This window comes from Calidris pugnax, unplaced genomic scaffold (assembly GCF_001431845.1).
Source record: "Calidris pugnax isolate Ruff unplaced genomic scaffold, ASM143184v1 scaffold161, whole genome shotgun sequence".
In the NCBI taxonomy this organism is placed as follows: domain Eukaryota; kingdom Metazoa; phylum Chordata; class Aves; order Charadriiformes; family Scolopacidae; genus Calidris; species Calidris pugnax.
Genome location: NW_015090955.1, coordinates 721,874 through 739,624, shown reverse-complemented (window position 1 = coordinate 739,624; position 17,751 = coordinate 721,874). Strand labels below are relative to the sequence as shown.

General features: G+C 40.5%; 1 long non-coding RNA gene across 1 annotated transcript in view; it reads right to left on the bottom strand.

The window, feature by feature from the left end:
* Positions 1 to 16,585, bottom strand: part of LOC106893824 — a 19,287-nt gene extending 2,702 nt beyond the window's left edge. The window contains exons 1-5 of the long non-coding RNA XR_001413168.1: positions 16,480 to 16,585; positions 14,083 to 14,202; positions 13,242 to 13,418; positions 1,382 to 1,443; positions 454 to 565 (exon numbers count right to left, since the gene is read on the bottom strand). This is a non-coding gene — a long non-coding RNA (uncharacterized LOC106893824). The remainder of the gene's footprint in view (positions 1 to 453; positions 566 to 1,381; positions 1,444 to 13,241; positions 13,419 to 14,082; positions 14,203 to 16,479) is intronic.
* Between the last annotated feature and the right edge of the window lie 1,166 nt (positions 16,586 to 17,751).

The following is a 17,751-nucleotide window of genomic DNA, read 5'->3' as shown; positions in this document are numbered from 1 at the left end:
AAGAAAAAGTATCTTATGGACAGAGACTCAGTTTGAACAAAACAACTGGCATTCACTCTGCTACCTTTGAGGCCGAATTTTAAACAATATTAGTAAATACACTTTCTCCATGTGTTTAAGGCATTATTCCTGCCAAAGCATAATCCAATAAATCATTACTGTAGGTCCTGCTGTGAAATATGATCATAACCTGCACATCATTTAGCAGTGTATTTTCTGTGTCTAATTTAGTCCCTTTCCTGTCTCTCTCCCATCTGTATTTCTGTAACACCAGTTTTACTAACGATCATCACTGGAGACAGGACATAAATTTTCATTTGTGAAACCAGCATGAGCAAAGACCAGGAAAGCATGTCAGAATAAATGAGAACTCTCCAGGGTACAGAACCATAAAGAAAATCAAGAGGCCAAGAGGTGAGCAGGGGGGTCATTACTGCAGCAAACTACACATACCTTAATCATGCCCTCTTTCATCTGGTGGGTCGCATCACAACACAAAATGAAGCTACACCAGGCAAGTTCATAGCATTCTCCCACTGCTGCCCATGTCAAAACTCGAGCGCTCCTGTATAATTAATGAAATCATGTTGGTTTCTTTATTTTATGTATTATTTATAAGTTAGGAGGCAAAAATTTCCATTAAAAAGAATTTTTAAGTTAGGGAGATAGGAGAGTCTCTATTAGTGGAGACTTTTAAGATCATCTGCCAGGATGCTTGAGAGCAGGTTAGGGTTATTAGATCCTGCCTTGGGCCAAGGAGATGAAATAGAGGAACTCTGTGACCTTGCAAGGTCTTTTCTAGCTTTTCCTGGAACCATTCAGTGAAAACGGCCTGGAAAAGCAGCAAACTAAAAACTGGTAAAAGAGACACTTCTGGTATGTGCTTAGCTGTGGAAGCAAAAAAAACCAAAACACATACACACACACACACCCCCCCAAAAAAACCACCCCAAAACCAACCAAACAAAAAAACGAGAAGAGGCTACATCTAGCAAAGTGACAAAAAAGAGTTCACAATTTAAGTAAAAGATAGTGAATGTTAAAAGAAAAAACATCCTCTGCTACATGATCCCTATTTAAGGTCTTCTCATGAACACCATCATTAAATCCCTACCCATATTATAATTTTAAATAGCTCCTTCAAAACTCCATTTGTAAACTTCCCCTGGTAGTGCTCCCTGCGATCATCACGAGAGCTCACATTATGTCATTCTACAACGCGCCTTTCCTAAATTCGTCCCTGAAGCCACCTGTAAAAGAGGTAGAGGTGAACTAGAATTTACTAGGCGATTACTGACCCCCTTTTGCTTTTATTTAGGATGCCGTGTCTCCTGAATTCTTGGTCATTAGAAATCAGCCTGTTGATTCTGCAAGTACTCACCCTGCTAGAAAATCCTGTTTCTGCCTCATGCCATGCGAAGTATGACTGGATGTTACCTTGACCTGAAAAACAAGAAACAAAGTAGGTTTGTAGCCAAACCTCGGGCTGCCGACTATACCTGTGTCAGGAAAAGGTGCATCTCTAGCAATCAGAAATTATATTTAAAATAAGTCTTTTCTTGGTACGATCCTACAAATCAGGGCAGTTCAGAAGAAGTGAATTTAATCAGGAAACGTTTGTCCCAGATGTGGTATTGACAATCTTGGAAATTCAAGACTAATGGAAACCAGAAAGGAGCTAAAAATAGCAGCAACTATACATAACCAGCTTGGGAAACAGACAATGGAAGTAAGAGGCAGTGAGGACAGGGAAAAAAAACCAAAACACCACCATCACACAAAAAAACCCCACCTTCCAACAAAGACAATCAGAAGTGTTTAAGCACATTAGGATAAAAACAAATACATAAAACCACCTGTAATAATCAGATTGTCCACTGCTACATATTTTGGGTAAAATCTGTCAACAGAAAAGGTTGATATTTCTCATAGTTCTTTCTGCTCTGGACTGCGAAGTGGTGCATAGCGTATCATAGCTTAAAACCAACAACTCAGACTGATATTTAAATAGTATCAAAGGTGAGATAACTCCTGAGCCCTGTGAAGTCGAGGTATGAATATCTGATTGCTGACACTGAGTTTCTGCAAGTCACTGAAAAATAAGCTACAGGAGTCAGAGAGAAAGCTAATCTCTAGAAGCATAAACAGGACAATCCAGGACTAAGAGCTCAACACCAGTCCAACAGCAGGAGAAGCAGCTCCCTTTCTGTGGAAGGGCCACCAGGCAGTGGCCACCTAGCCACAACCTGCAGACCACCACACTCCACCAAACTACTCAGCTTCCTGGCAAGCCACAGGCACCAACATTTTCACCAAAGGCCTTACTAAGAAATGCTTGGGGTTCTGCATCTGGTCAAAGATGTTCCACAGCTGTCAATTGATGGGAGCACCTACATCAAAGGTTCATGGATGAGTTTGGTTCATGGACAAACACTGAGCTGTTAGGATGTTGGGCTGTAAAACAAGGTTCAGCACCAGTGTAGGAGAGTATTAGGACAAAATAACCCCTATTATTTGTAGATATATATATATAGTATTTATATATATGTATAGTATTTGGAGAGAATAGAGGTATTTTAATTATTTCCTGGTTAGGTCTGCACCATAGAAAACTGTTTGCTACAAAACAGGAATACTTTTAAGAGTCATAAAGAATTTGGAAAGTCTTGCAAGGTCTCACAAAAAACCTGTGACTTCACAGCCTCTGACTAGAACTACTCTGCTAGTAAATAAAATTCTGTGATATCAAGAGTGACAGAACTCCAGGTAAAAGCAATTTAATTTCAAAACATTTGGATTAAGGAAATGCAATTGTAGCTTAATGTATTTGGGATGCAATCAGAAAACAGCATTTAAGATGGTAAATTTCCCTTTTTACTCCACCAACTTACAGATAGGTCTGCAGAACATTTCAGTATAAAGATAGAACATTCTGGAAGAACTTGATGATTGTTACTTTACATATGAAAAGTGTTTCGATTCCATTCTTTGAGATTTTATCATGCAAATCACGCAGAAGTGGGTGACTGAACATTCCAAAAGGCTTAACACAACTTTTACCGTGTTTGCTTAGGCAAATATTCTGATACCTGTCACCAGTTCAAATTTAATCTTGTCCCAGGGTTAGAAAACAGGTCACAGTATGTTATGTTTGCCATTTTGTTGTGAAACTTCAGTGCATTTTCATACCAAGGACACATGCAACAATTTCTAGGCCAGCTGACTTCCCTGGTACCACAGTTCCCTCTCGACTGCTGCAGGATCCCCACATATTTGTCTTTTTTGGAAGAACACAAGTACCAAAGAATAATTTGGTCCTTTAATTGTTTACAGTACCTAGGAATGATTTCTCTGACTGTTGTGAAAGAATTGCCAAGTTCTAATTTCACCACTACACGCAAACCTGAATGGGAGCTTGGTAGAAAGCCCCACCATCCTGGCGTTTGAGATCTAATAGCATTTTCGGTTTTCTTTTGTGTTGCAGGCTCATCAGATTTCAAGCACATTTCCATGTTTATAAAGCAGCTGAGCTGACCCAACATAAATGAATAGGTGGAAAGCCACAGGAAACCAAAGCACTACCAATTACCTGCAACTGAATGCCATTTCTCAGTGAGAATACACAAGGCACTGATGAAATGCAGATAGCCACTTTTGGATGTGCTGGCTGGAGGGTTACAGGCTTTCACTCTGGGCTGTAACCACCCACCAGCTGACCGGCTGCTGGCTACCGGTGACTCAGGCCTGATGGCCCAGCCCTTCAGGTGCCACAGCTCTTGGCTCTGGCCGGCACCCCAGGGCCTCCCCCAGGGCTCCATACTCCTGCTCCACAGCCTCTCCTGGCATTCAGAGCAACCCAGGGTGCTGCAGGAAACCTCAGTTTCAGCAATAAGAAGAGTTAGTTAACAAAAAAGAGCGAGGAAGCATGCGCAAAAGTATCTTTGATTTTGGGTCCGGAGGAGCGGAGCCCATCTGCTGAGGAAGAGCAGTGAGGGACAGGAGGAGACGTGATCTTTAAGGTCCCTTCCAACCTAAAAGATCTGTGATTCTGTGTTCCTCAGCTGTGCTGTGGGCAGCACAGGAAGAGCTGTCATCGTCCACAGCAGTGCTTTGCCTCTGAGTGAGCTGACACCCACCGCTTCCACAGCGCCAAACGGTCCCTTCCCTCCCAGCTAAAGTGCATGTTAAATATGATGAGCCTGCAACACTAAAGAGGAGTATACAAATAGGAAAACTGAAAGTATTTGTGGAGCCCTAAGTCCATTTGTAATAAAGCAACCTGTTGTGAAAAATAAGTGGAAATGGTCCTGATGCTCCCCTTCTCAAGGTCCCCACACGCTGCCGGGAGAGCAGTTTTGGTAGAACACCACCAGGATTCACACCATCCACAGACTCACTGGCCCCACAGCCCCCTGCTAATGGAAAGCAGCAGGGCAGCCTCCCAGGAACAGGCACACACATGGACAGGATGGGACACGAAACTTCTGACAGCCCTAGACTGAACCTCCTGAAGAAGCTTTTATGTGATGAAGATTCACGGATCTCTTCAGGCCTCCTGGGGTCAAAGGCATGCAAATTCCCAGCAGCAGAATGTCCCAATGCTATCCAAAACTGCAAAAAACGTTCATTTTTTTTTTTCAATTTTCTTCCTTACACATGACCAGCCAAGGCTAATCCATCTTGCCTATCTGCTTATGACCAAAATTTCTTGTCAGTTGCTAGCCAAGCACTCCACGAGTCTCCAAACACCACGCACCCTCCACCTCCTGCCTCTACTTACACACATCCCCGTCACTGAGCAGTGACTCATAGTCTGCCCAGAGAGATCATGGCCCAGACAGCTGCTGATCAGGATGAGGAGGTTATCAGCCACATCCTGAGAAGGGAAGGGGCCACAAGGTGGGACAGACAGAATGGCACTGACAGACCTGTGAGTCAGAACACGAGGGAGAAATGAAAGATGCTGTTGACAACGTGAGGAGCCTGGAGATAACAGGGAGCCTAATTGCTAGACACGTACAGAATGGTGAATGGAGGTAAAACCCCTCCACAGCAGATGCCCTAAGGTTCTCTCAGTACCTGTTCCTGAGTACACAGTCTCATTGTGCTGTATTTGTACCACTGTCAGGACCAGCATGAACAGCTTTTTTTAGACCACCACACAGTAAGAAGGCTTCAGGGAGTCCTTAGTGATTATTAATTCTCTTAGGACAGACTGGACCTTTGTCTCTCTGTTAACTTTTTGAGTCAACTTCATGGGTCACCAGCCAGAAATCCCAACACGAAATGCAGTGTGGTATTTTGTTAATAATATACTTTGTGTTTGTTCATACTCTTTAATCGCATGGGGTTTTTTGCTGTGTGGAACATCCTGTCTCTCTGGCCTAAACCAGTTCAGAGGCAAAGATGCTTTGGACTGAATCCAGACTACACATGTGTATTTTTGTCTTGCTCTGGAAACCTTATGTCAATTTAAAACCAATCAGTAGAGTTTGTATTACTGTATTTGCCTGAAGAATACAAAGAACCTGCTTATAAGACACATGAACAGGCACCCCTGTGCCTCTCCTCTAAGAGGAAACCCTTTGCCTCTCCAAAGACAGGAAGAAGCTGAAGGGGATAGCACACCGACACATTTGTTAAGACTAATTGCTCATAAGAAGCTATTAATCTATTGCCACTGCTATGTTTTTTACACATCAGCAAATGTGGTAACTGGTTATTTTTCTGTATTTTCATGCTAAGGTCATAGCATTAATGTTTCATACTAAAATGCTGGGTTTTTTCTGGTTTTGCACAGGAGGTTTTGGTTTTTTGGGCATGTTAAACTTGTACTGTGTTTCTGCTTCCAAGTATTAGGAAGCCACCAAATAGGGCTCGAAATCACTGACACTGTTATGAGCAGAACATATTATAAGTAAACTAATAGCTAAACTGCCAACACCACAGATTCATGGATAACTTTCATAAGAATTCTGGGTTCTACCACTGCTGCCTCCTGAACCATGCACAAACCCAGAGAGTATCCACAATGCCCATTGGAGAAGGGAATATTCCAACAGCAGCAAATCCTCTTTCAAGCCCCATCTAACTGATTCATGCTTTCACAAGTTGGATAACAGGCCTTTATTCAGTCACTTTGATTTCTACCATGTCACTAGAACTCTACAAAGTGCCTTAATGCTCCATTTGTGTAACACCCAACAGATAAATTATCAAAACTGTGTAAGCATACTCCGGGGCAGGGGGGGTGGGAGGGAGTGGGAAGGGGAGAACCTAAACAAACAAAAAAACAACAACACAAGAACAAAAAAACCTCAAGACTTCCAGATCCCAAAAATAAGAATGAACTTTGGAATTCAAAAGCTACACTAATGTGGAGTTATATTTTATAATAAGAGCCAGTAAATAAATGTATTGTACAAATGCCATGTCAAACCAAATGCATATATTCTTCGTAAGAAACATATACCAATATATTCTTTGTAACAAACATATACTGTATCATAAAGGAATCAGGATTGACCGTCAGGAATTTACAATAAAACATTTCACAGGGACATGTCAATTAATCTGAAGAGACCTATTCTGAAATTAAGCAGATAAATAAATCAATCATTAGCAAAAGTACTGCAAAATGATTTCTCCATCCCAAGACTAAGTGCTGCCATTTGGAATGTTTAGCCATGTTCCCCACACGTAAGCAAGTGTTTGGTTCCTGTCTTGCAGGCAATACTCCAGTTAGTCTTCACTGTGAAACAGGTACAAAACTGTCCTTACTATTAACTCACACGTTGGACATTATCCAGAAAATTACATAGCTACTTATTGCTGGAGATTCACTATTAAACGGGATTTGTGGTTTCAACCTTTCATCATAACACAGATTAAATCGGCACTTTTGTAGAAGCAAGAGCACATAAACCTAATAAGAGACTATTTATCCTACACAAAAATAATTAAATGTTTGATTACTGATTTTCTGAGCAACAACTTCTGTTTGTCTGGTTGGGGAACACTATTTCTTATACATATTTTAAAAACCTAATGCAAATTAATACACAGTATATCCAATAAGAATGCTGGTGCTCGAATGCTGGGGCAATAATGAGAAGGGATCTGCTGACTGCAGTGCAGGGCTCCTAAGGACATTTGTGTCACTTAATATGGAACTTGGGTATTTTATATATCCCCAAATTTTGTATTTAGGATTAACATGAATGAAACAGTATTATTTGGAGCCATTGGGATCACTGTAAATGAATGTCACCCTAACAGACACGACTGAATGTGACTCTGAGACAAACTCTTGTTACTTGTGTGTGTGTGTGTATTTGCAAACTGAGCCCTGGAAGCACATTAACTGCAAGGCATTTCTAACACAAATAGTTTGCTGCAGAGAGGCAGGTACTAGCATTGGTTATGAAGCCTGGGCATCTCTCCTGGCCACGTAACTGTTTTGCTGATGCTGCACTTGTGTCAGTTTGATTTTGCCAACCAACTTCTACCTAGCCTGCCCTCATGGGAAAAGGATGCTCTTTTGACCAATGAGGAAATATCAAATACTTACTGTACAGTTTGTTGCACTGCCCTTTTAGTAGAAAACAGAGTTTACTGACCTATCAAAGAAACCAACTCTATGAGCAGCAGAAGCAGTGGAACCCAGGTTTAAGTGGATTATGACTGTTTTGCTGATGCTGCACTTGTGTCAGTTTGATTTTGCCAACCAACTTCTACCTAGCCTGCCCTCATGGGAAAAGGATGCTCTTTTGACCAATGAGGAAATATCAAATACTTACTGTACAGTTTGTTGCACTGCCCTTTTAGTAGAAAACAGAGTTTACTGACCTATCAAAGAAACCAACTCTGCGAGCAGCAGAAGCAGTGGAACCCAGGTTTAAGTGGATTTGGGGATTTCTGCCCAATTTACAGTTCTCTACCATCTTCAACTCACGCCAATATAATTCTCTTCTGCTTCCTATCACAACAGGCTCCTGTGAAATAACACATGGGCTGCTATACTTGCTCAGAGAGACCAGCTGACAAAAAGTGTGGAGAGACAAATTTGACAAGGTTAGTGCATTCTTGCACAACAGCTCCCTATTTTCCAAAATGTATATGAAAATAATTATATCTAAGACTACATCTCTTATCAGTTTGCTAGAAATTGTCATAGATGGGATTGTACTCATCCTCACCAAAAGCTCAAATGCCCATCTAAAAAGCAATTTTGAGGAAGAAACATGAAATTCTGACATTCAAAAATCTCTTCTGTCTTCATTAACCCTATTTCCCAAGTAATGTTCATAACACAGAAATAAAATAAAAGTATTACACCATAATAGCTAACATTTCAGTTTGAGGCAAATATGAGGACACATTAAATAGGTGGTCTGAAAACTTAAGAGTTTTTTATTCAAAGGATTCTCTATTGAGAATAAAAAGAAATTACCTCACACAATGTGAGTTCTCATTTCTACTAAAAAAAAATATCTTTTTGTTAACAAGAGAAAATAGAAACTAACATCCCCCTTTTATCCTGTTGCTAACCTAAAATTTCATTTCATTAAAATTCAGGTAGCACTAACATCTCTGGACGCCTTTGGGGGGTAAAAGACTAAGAGAAAAGCCCACTCCCAAAAACTCCATGTTTCCTTTAAAGCCTAAGTTACAGATTAGGAAGTCTGTGTCTCAGTTTTAAGTCTTTTATAGCCTATATGATAGATAACACTCATCCTATGCCTATATACGCCTGCAGCTTCAAACTTTCATCACAGTAAAGCCATCTGAAGAAACAACAGCACAATACTCTTGTCCATAAGGCATATTTTAGGCTTGCATAAAACCTCCTATAGCATGTTTAAATTGCTATTCTTTTTTAGAACTGCAGAAGACAGAACAAGGAAATGGCTTTGTTAACACTTCTATAAAAAGCAAAGTAGAGATCCTTCGGGCAGCACAGAGCAGCTGCTTCTTGTGAAAAGCAGGGAACACATATAGATTATTGAATTGCTGAAGTCTAGGCAAAAGGCAGGAGTAAAAATAAACGTTAAATTTCACAGGCTGAAAAACGTCTGGGCTTGCACATCCCTTCCCTACTCTCCCATAAGGCATATTTTAGGCTTGCATAAAACCTCCTATAGCATGTTTAAATTGCTATTCTTTTTTAGAACTGCAGAAGACAGAACAAGGAAATGGCTTTGTTAACACTTCTATAAAAAGCAAAGTAGAGATCCTTCGGGCAGCACAGAGCAGCTGCTTCTTGTGAAAAGCAGGGAACACATATAGATTATTGAATTGCTGAAGTCTAGGCAAAAGGCAGGAGTAAAAATAAACGTTAAATTTCACAGGCTGAAAAACGTCTGGGCTTGCACATCCCTTCCCTCCTCTCCAAAAAAAAAAGAGGTTCTGGAGAGGACAGTCCCTGTCTTTCATTTCCTCCCCTCCTCTCCACAGATCTACCATCCAAACCCCCTTCCCCTGCCCCAAAACCCACACGCTCCCTCCAGCAGCTCCCTCCTTCTACCAGGTTGCTGTGCAGAGCAAGACTTTTGTCGGTCTCTTGTCCTGCTTTAATGTTTTTAGATTCCAAAAGTTTTCTGCAACTTCACTTTAAAAGCGACACACACTTCAAGCTTCTACAGAGCTACCTTTTGTAAGTAACAAAACTTGTCTGACAGGTGGATCTTGAAAAAGAAAATTCTTAGAATTTAAATCTGGAGAAGACCCGTGTGATACTGGGCTGTGATCTGAGACCACAGGGACCTAAAGGTCTACACAGTCATTTCTGAAGGCAAAGAGTGAGTGTGACCTGGATAAAATCCTCAGGAAGAAGCCCAAGAAGTGTTTACAAATTTCAAATGACAGAATAATCACCACACGATAAGAAGCACTACTGACAAATAATTTACATTTTTCAAATACTGTGACTTTAATAATTTTTTAGAACTAGTGAATGAAATTATTTTCTTCAAGGAAAGACCTATCAGGTTTTTTGGTTGCTTAGGCTTTGTTTTTATATATACGTATTTTCAATCTTTGATCCTGACAGTAGTGTATCCAAAAAACCAACCTAGAGTCACAGTCCTACAGAGCTCTTTATTTAGAGGAGAAAAAAAGTATTTAAGAAATACCAGCTTTAAAACCTTCTTTCTTGAGATAGGCCTAAACAAACAAATGCCAGTGTTTTGTTTCAAGTCTGAAAACTTAGGGCTGGATGAACTCCAGAAGAACTGGGTGAATTTAAACAGACAGGAAAAATCATAAATTTTGCTTCTGGAAAAAAAGAGCTGTGTTTTGCTTGCCAACAGGGCACCAACAGACCTTCCCAAGAGGAAAGGAGCTGAACAATAGTTCTTAAGCCATCTATCTTCACAGTCTTCCATTACATTTTGAGAAGTTAAAATAATATTTTGGAGATCAAAGACTAAAGCAGAGAGAGGACATCTCTGGAAAAAGTAAGGAAAGAACATGAGATATGACTTGCAGTGCTGCACAGAGGGGCCACACGCAGATGGAATATCCCACACAGCATTTAGGTAACACCTAGCATGAACAGCAAAGAGCCTATCTCCCCAAAGGCACAAAAGGACAAAACTTTTTCGATATCTCCATGTGAGATGACTCTTCTCTTACATTCTAGCCCCTAAAGTCAATTCACTCTTTTAACCTATCTCCCCAAAGGCACAAAAGGACAAAACTTTTTCGATATCTCCATGTGAGATGACTCTTCTCTTACATTCTAGCCCCTAAAGTCAATTCACTCTTTTTTTTCCTCTTTCTTTTTCTTTTTTTTTTTCCCCTGACTTTTAAAAACACTTTCTGTTTAGAGATAGTTTCCCAAAAATTTACATTCTAGCCCCTAAAGTCAATTCACTCCTTTTTTCTCTTTTTTTTTCCCCCCCCTGACTTTTTAAAACACTTTCTGTTTAGAGATAGTTACCCAAAAATAGAGCAATGCAGGCAGGGAAGCCTTTAAGATACAGTATTAGGAACAAGCCTTGGAAAACTCTGGAAAAAAAAATCAGTGCAACTACAATGACAAAATAAAACAGAGGCAGAAAGCGAAGCAAATATGCACAGTTAAATTTGTCACATGACAATACATAAAAGACCAAGATACTGTTCTGTCTGGTTTCATTGCCTCTGCTAGATAGCTAGCTTCTCCATTATTCAAAGTGTGGTAAAAACAAGAGGACACAGCAGCTCATTTGCATAAACTTTACAAAGTTTTAAGTGACTAGAACGGAAGAAGCATCAATCACAGCATCTGGCATTCATTGCCAATACCAACTGCTCCCAATAATCCTTCATCCACACAAGCAAAAGCAAGATAGGATTTCCATGCCCAGCGCCGATCAAAATTCTACTTCAGGAATTTTGCTTGCTATAAAAACAAGCAAACAACATGCAGGAGTGGCTTTGTCCTATCTGCACTTCCAGCACAGCCAGCCATAGGCTGTAACGTTCACTGCTGGGAGTCAGATAGCTCAAACATTCAGCAATTTAGACCCTTTTTCTCTCTAAACAACACAGTGGTCCATTCTAAGACACAGAGCAGAAGTAACAGATATTATGATTTGTATACCATATGAAATTTTTGCACAGTCCACTTTAAATGTGCCTATCAAAAAGCCCATCAAGATACAATCCAACAAGTCCAACTAAAAGATTCACTAGCAGGCAGTAATAAAATTAGAAGAGCTCAAGTGGCAAGTGTGAGAAAGCAACAAACCTTGAAGAAAAAGAATTTCAATGAGGGTGTAGTAATTTAAGACTGCTGTCTGAACTACAGCTCTTGAAATTCATCCCCATTCAAATGGAGCCTCACAAAACAGAAGACACAAAAAGTTCGGCAGGTCTAAGTCACCAGAATTTGAAGAGATCTGTAGGACATCTCCTAGGCAGCCTAGAGGTGCCCATCTACAAAGAACTGAGGTACAATGATGTTATGAACACGAAGGTCCAACAATTTAATGACCACTAGACTAAGAATAAATCCTTGCGTGCTGGCTCATAAAAAAATTCTTGTGTGACTAACGGGAACTCATTTACATTGGGTGGTGCTGGAAGAATAAACAGAGGAGTAATATGTTTGAAAAACTGGAGAAGTGTCAGTTTTAAAGGCCTTAATTTTTCTCACAGAGAAGTGGCAAGCTTGCCTTGCCAGGCTAGGGACATGGCAGGTCAAAGTACATGAGATTTAAAAGTCCCCTCTGGGAAACACACACTTGTGAAAGCCATCTAGGAAGCAGTCCCAGAGAAAAAGAAAGTGGACCCAGGAAGGGAGTCTGAAACAGTTCACCAAGACTTTTCCATTCATGACATGGCAGGGCTCAGGGGTCAGCTGTGTACTTTCTTGATTTTTTGACATTGTCTCTGAAACTTTCTAATTCTGCACACGTGACAGAAGCAATGAATTTCAAGGATGACCCAAAGTGAGGGGTGTCTGTAGCTAGAGCTCAATGGGAGAGATGGCACGGTATGCAGACATCATTGGTCCCTAACTCCCTTACCTTCTTAAGATAAGGATTGTCTATACAGACCCATTTCACTAAGAAGTGCTATTGCAAAGATACATCAGCAGAAAGATTCACCGAGAGACTACCAGTATACTAATTAGATACGTGCACAAAATGAATAGAGAACTAAAGCAAACAGAAAACCTGCAGATAATACTAAAGTGCCCCTCAGCTATACGAATACCACTGAAAATCTCTTCTTTTCCACTTAGTATGAAAACAATAATAAAAGCAAACTAAAATACTCCACAAGACAACTCTCTGACTGAATAGGCTGAGAATATAGGTGCTGTAGAGAGGAAAAGGCACTCTCGGGACCGAGGGACGGATACAAGGCAGATCTTCATGTAGCTGATACACTCCTTTTTTTTTTGCACAAGACCAATATTCTTTGAAAGCAACAGTATTTCCAAATGTATATTTGATTCAGTCTGACTACCAAATTAATTACAGGAAGTCAGAAGACACTGGCATCTGCATTCTAGCATAGCCAAGAGGAAAAAGTAAAACTCCTTATGTATTTAAGTGCATTAAATGTCCATTAAACATGCACCATGCTTACTGACATGTAATCTCTTTTAAAGCAATTTATCAATCTGCTCTAAAATAAAAAAGCCCACAATAAGTAAAGTAGGACTGCAAATTTACCAGATGGGCAGAACTACCATTAAAATGAATGTATTTCCAGACTGTCTCTTTCTATTTGTAATGTTTACTTACATGTACAGTATATGGTATTTTAAAGGCAGGGCAAAATGTTCTCATGGACTGCATCTGGAAATATACGAGGTCAGTAGTAGAGCATCAGCATTAGCCAGGTCTTCTTCAGCAGGAGGTTGTGCAGGCTCCAGCATCACCACAGACCATCATAAATAAGGCTGGTATGAACTGGTGAGCCTGGAACAAAGGAATAGACTACTTACATCTGAGCTGGATGAACAGTAAGTTCAGGTAAATTTATAGCATTTTAGAACTTGCCGTTTTATTCATGCTGAAGTCTACCTCAGTTAGGAATGCAGAGTCATGGCAGCGTTATGGGATCAAGGAAACGAGTCTGAAGAATGACTCCTCTTTGTACAAGGAACACAACTCAGCAATTCTGCTCTGGAATGGTCATATCATTAAAAAAAATGATGCCATATCCAAACACTCCCACCAACCCCCACAGCAGAGCATTGAAGACTTCAGTGTTGCAAATCAATTTTCTATGATACAAACAAAATACTTTTGAAAGGGCTCTGATTATGGACAACCCTCAGCAGGGCTGCTGCATCCAGGACACTTCCAGGGACCAAGCCACACACTGCTTGTATTTCTGCTTAAACTTGGGCCTTGCCCAAGGAAAGGCCTGGCTGGCTTCCACTGCAGCTCTATTAGCATTGCCAGCTAGGAGAATTTATGCAGAGCAAGAAGGGACTGGCATTCTTTCTACAATAGCGCCAATTGTCCCCAGCTGCCACATTAAGTTAAATGTTTACTTTGTTGTTTCACAACTCAACAGGAAGCAAAAGGTCAGAGAGGCTCCACTGCAGAACAGAGATGTTGTCATTCATCTATTCACCTCCAGCCAAGATTCCACTGGGAGACTACTGCTTTCCAGTTTTTGTTCCTCTTCCTCCAGGAGACAGACACCAGGTAGTAAATTAACACTCCAGCAATTCTTCCAGTCTGGTTTTATATCCTAGAAGAAACATTAGAAGTCAGAGTATTCTATCAAGACCCTGACTGAGGAACACTGACAGGATTTGTTCACCAAGATTGATTAATGGGGAAAGATTAATCTCTTAGACTACCCTTGAAGACTGGCACGCTTGAACATGAGAGCTATAGTAAAGATAGAGCCATAAGTGTGCAGAGCTTCCTGCACGACAAAACTTCTCTCCCTTTGATATGATGAAGACCCTACGCAAATTAAGAGTCCTTCAGAAGCTGCATTTGTCAGCATCAAGGTAAAATAAGAACAAATGTCTAATAGGAAGACGACTGTGTGTTATTCTTGGCTTGTTATGAATGGACAGCCTGCAGTTTTACTCTCAGCTGATGAAGTATGAATTCACTTGGAGAGCCACTTGGCCACATAATCCATTAAAAATAGCCAAAAACTTTCTTAACCTGTATGTATTTTCTTCCTCTGTTCAATTAACACAAGGGAAAAAAAAAACCAACGAGTTTAGCCAATGAAAACCTATCACAATAGTAATCAAGCTACTATTTTCAAGAGGAATATGCATGGGTCAAGTAAACATAATGTAATTTTCAGCTAATAGCAAACATGCTCTGAGCTCCTGAAGAAAATGTGGAATGTTTAGTTCTGGCATGAATGAAGATGAAACTTTGACTGTGCTGTTTCTGATGGTCTGAGCTGCCAGACAGTTACTGGGACACGGCCTTGGATGGAATGAGTCATAGCCCTGTAGCACCTGCTTCTCCACTGACTACCCAGTAAACCAGACAACCAGCTCCAAAGCAGAAATCTGTATTTGGACAGGCAAATCCTTCCTGCTCTGCCTCTTCCTGAGCTCAGTCCACAGTTCACAGATTAATCAACAACTGTAGGACCTGAAGAAACCAGTGTACCTGCAGAGTCCGGGAAATTTCATCATCCTCAAAGACCATAACCTCGAAAAAGCAGTGAGACCTTTTCCAGCATACAGAGAAATCCCAAATCTGGGGGTGGGGGGAGAGTCATCATCCTCAAAGACCATAACCTCGAAAACGCAGTGAGACCTTTTCCAGCATACACAGAGAAATCCCAAATCTGGGGGTGAAGGGAGAAGAACAAACAAAAAAACCCACCACAGCTGACTGAGCAGACCTGTATTAATGAAACCTTCCACCTTCTGAGCTGCTCACACATAAAGTAAGCAGTATTTGTTCTGTAGCCAGTTAAAAGCACGGGAGCCCCATTCAAACTGGACACCAGCCTGTGTACTCTGCTGAGGCAGTGAGCACATATCCAACTCCCAGTCTCATTAAAGAGGCTGAAAAATCTACCATTGACCTAAGGCTGCAGCAGGATTACGCATCTGACTGGAAAAGCACAGATTCCTTGAGGACTGCCCAGTCTATAAAACAGCCAACCAGCCACATAATTCTGACGCACTGAAAAATCCCTGGACGTGACTCAAAAGTATTCCTCACAAGCTGATGGGAACATTCCTGGGCCAGCTCTTCTGGCCAGAAGTACTCTCCTCATCACTGGCTATGAGCTTTGTCATTCACAGCAACCTCTGCCAGCAGACTCCTCTAGGTTATAAGGCAAAGCTCAGGTTTTTACAGATCAGACCTGGTCAGCCAGACCTGGCTGTTCACTTCAAAACGGTCAAAAGTCTTCAAATAATCTTCAAGTTCCCATATGATTGTAGGTATATTTTGACAAGTTAGCAGGATTTTAATTCCCAAGTCAATACTATTACAGCAGAAAAGAAAACATTTTCCTATACAAACTATCTTATAATCCATACTATTCTATTCAAACAGAATTTTAAGCAACCATGGAGACTGAAACACCACCATGGGTAATATGATACAGAGTGCTTTAACACAATATTACTGTATTCCATTCTAATTCCACCGAATCACTCCGTTTGACAAAACAGGAAACTGACATGCATTTATGATTTCATATTATGCAAAAAAAGACTGACCTCCTGTCACAGAAATAATGCAAGCAGATTTAGAATTTCCATTTTGCAGTGTCACCTAAGATCATGTGCAACATGAAAGATATTTCATTTTTCTTCAAAATTATTCAGAAAATACCACAGCACAATAAAAAAATTGTCAGCAAGGTTTCTTGGAACATTGGACATCTGGCATGTTACTCAAGAATTACACATATCTCAGTCTCTTGGCTAACACAGAATTTAAATAGGAATATCCACAGTGGTTTTTAGAACATACCACCATGTTTCATTCTAAAAATCAGAAGGTCAAGACCTTGGCTTTACATACTTACGTGTACTTGTGTGTTTCATTTGGCTGACTGTAAATGCAGCTTCTCAGAGCTGAATCATTACAGCTTGATGACACCAAGTAAACGGTAATGACTTGTGCTCTCATGCAAACAAGGGGGCAAAAGTTAACAAGAAGAGCCTCAGTGACAGGAATGGGCTGTGCTCTATTAGGACACTGCCCCTCATTTTTTGAACCTTCTCAGAAGGGAAATTTGAGAGAATGCAGCAGCAGGACAGAACAAACATCAAATATATTTTGTGAAGAGCCTGAAGAAAGCCCATCTCTGAAGTTCACACCTCTCATGCTCACATCACAGTGCAGACCACATTAAAACAAAGAGTGTAGTGGAGACACTTGTAGCCCTCTGTAACATTTCAGGCTATGATCCAAAGCTAAATTTAACACAACATAGGTGTGTAGCCTTGGCTCTGTTGTGCTGAGAAGACTGCTGTTAAGGTGTGAGAAAGTGTAAAAGCTTAAAACTATGCAAGATAAGAAAAAGTAAAATCATGGACAGAAGTAATCATCCAGACACAAATAACAGGCCAACGATTCAAGGAAAGAAATAATGATGTGACAAGATAACACAAAGCCAAAAAATTTTAACAAGGAAAAGAAAGCAAAGAAATTCCATGTTCTGTGCTACTTCTACTCTCTGTGAAGTTCCCAGCGCTCCTGCAGATGTCCATACAGAGCCATTGCAGTCAGAGAAAAGTGTTGGCATGAAAGCAAGTGCCACACACCTTCCTTTACAGCCCTCCAGATGATTCATAAGCAATTATTTAAAAGTCATAAAATTGTTCCTCTAAGGGGGTAAGTTAGAGAACTAGGAAGTTACTAGAAGATAGACCATCAATGTGGACCTTACAGTCCTCCAGCATGATTGCTACAGGACCAAAACTATTTCTAAGAGTGACAGCTTTGTGACACAAGCTCTGTTGTCACCTGATTAAAGAGGTGCTGTAAGAAGGAGAGAGAGGTGAGGCTTAGGGTACTGAGGAAAAACACACATACTGTTTCACTGGCCATATTTACTTTTATGTATACATTATGAACATGTGTCAAACAGCGTATTACCATGCAATTGAATGCAAATTACAGTTTCCTGATGTTATGACAAAATCTCCACACTGTTATGTTTGTACGTATAAACACTCAGAATTATTGATTACAAAGATGAACTTTATCTACCATTTGGTAACACCTAGGAACAAATACAGCAAAATACTTTTAAAACATTACCTATATCTGTAAAGGTCTTCCAGGCATCTCA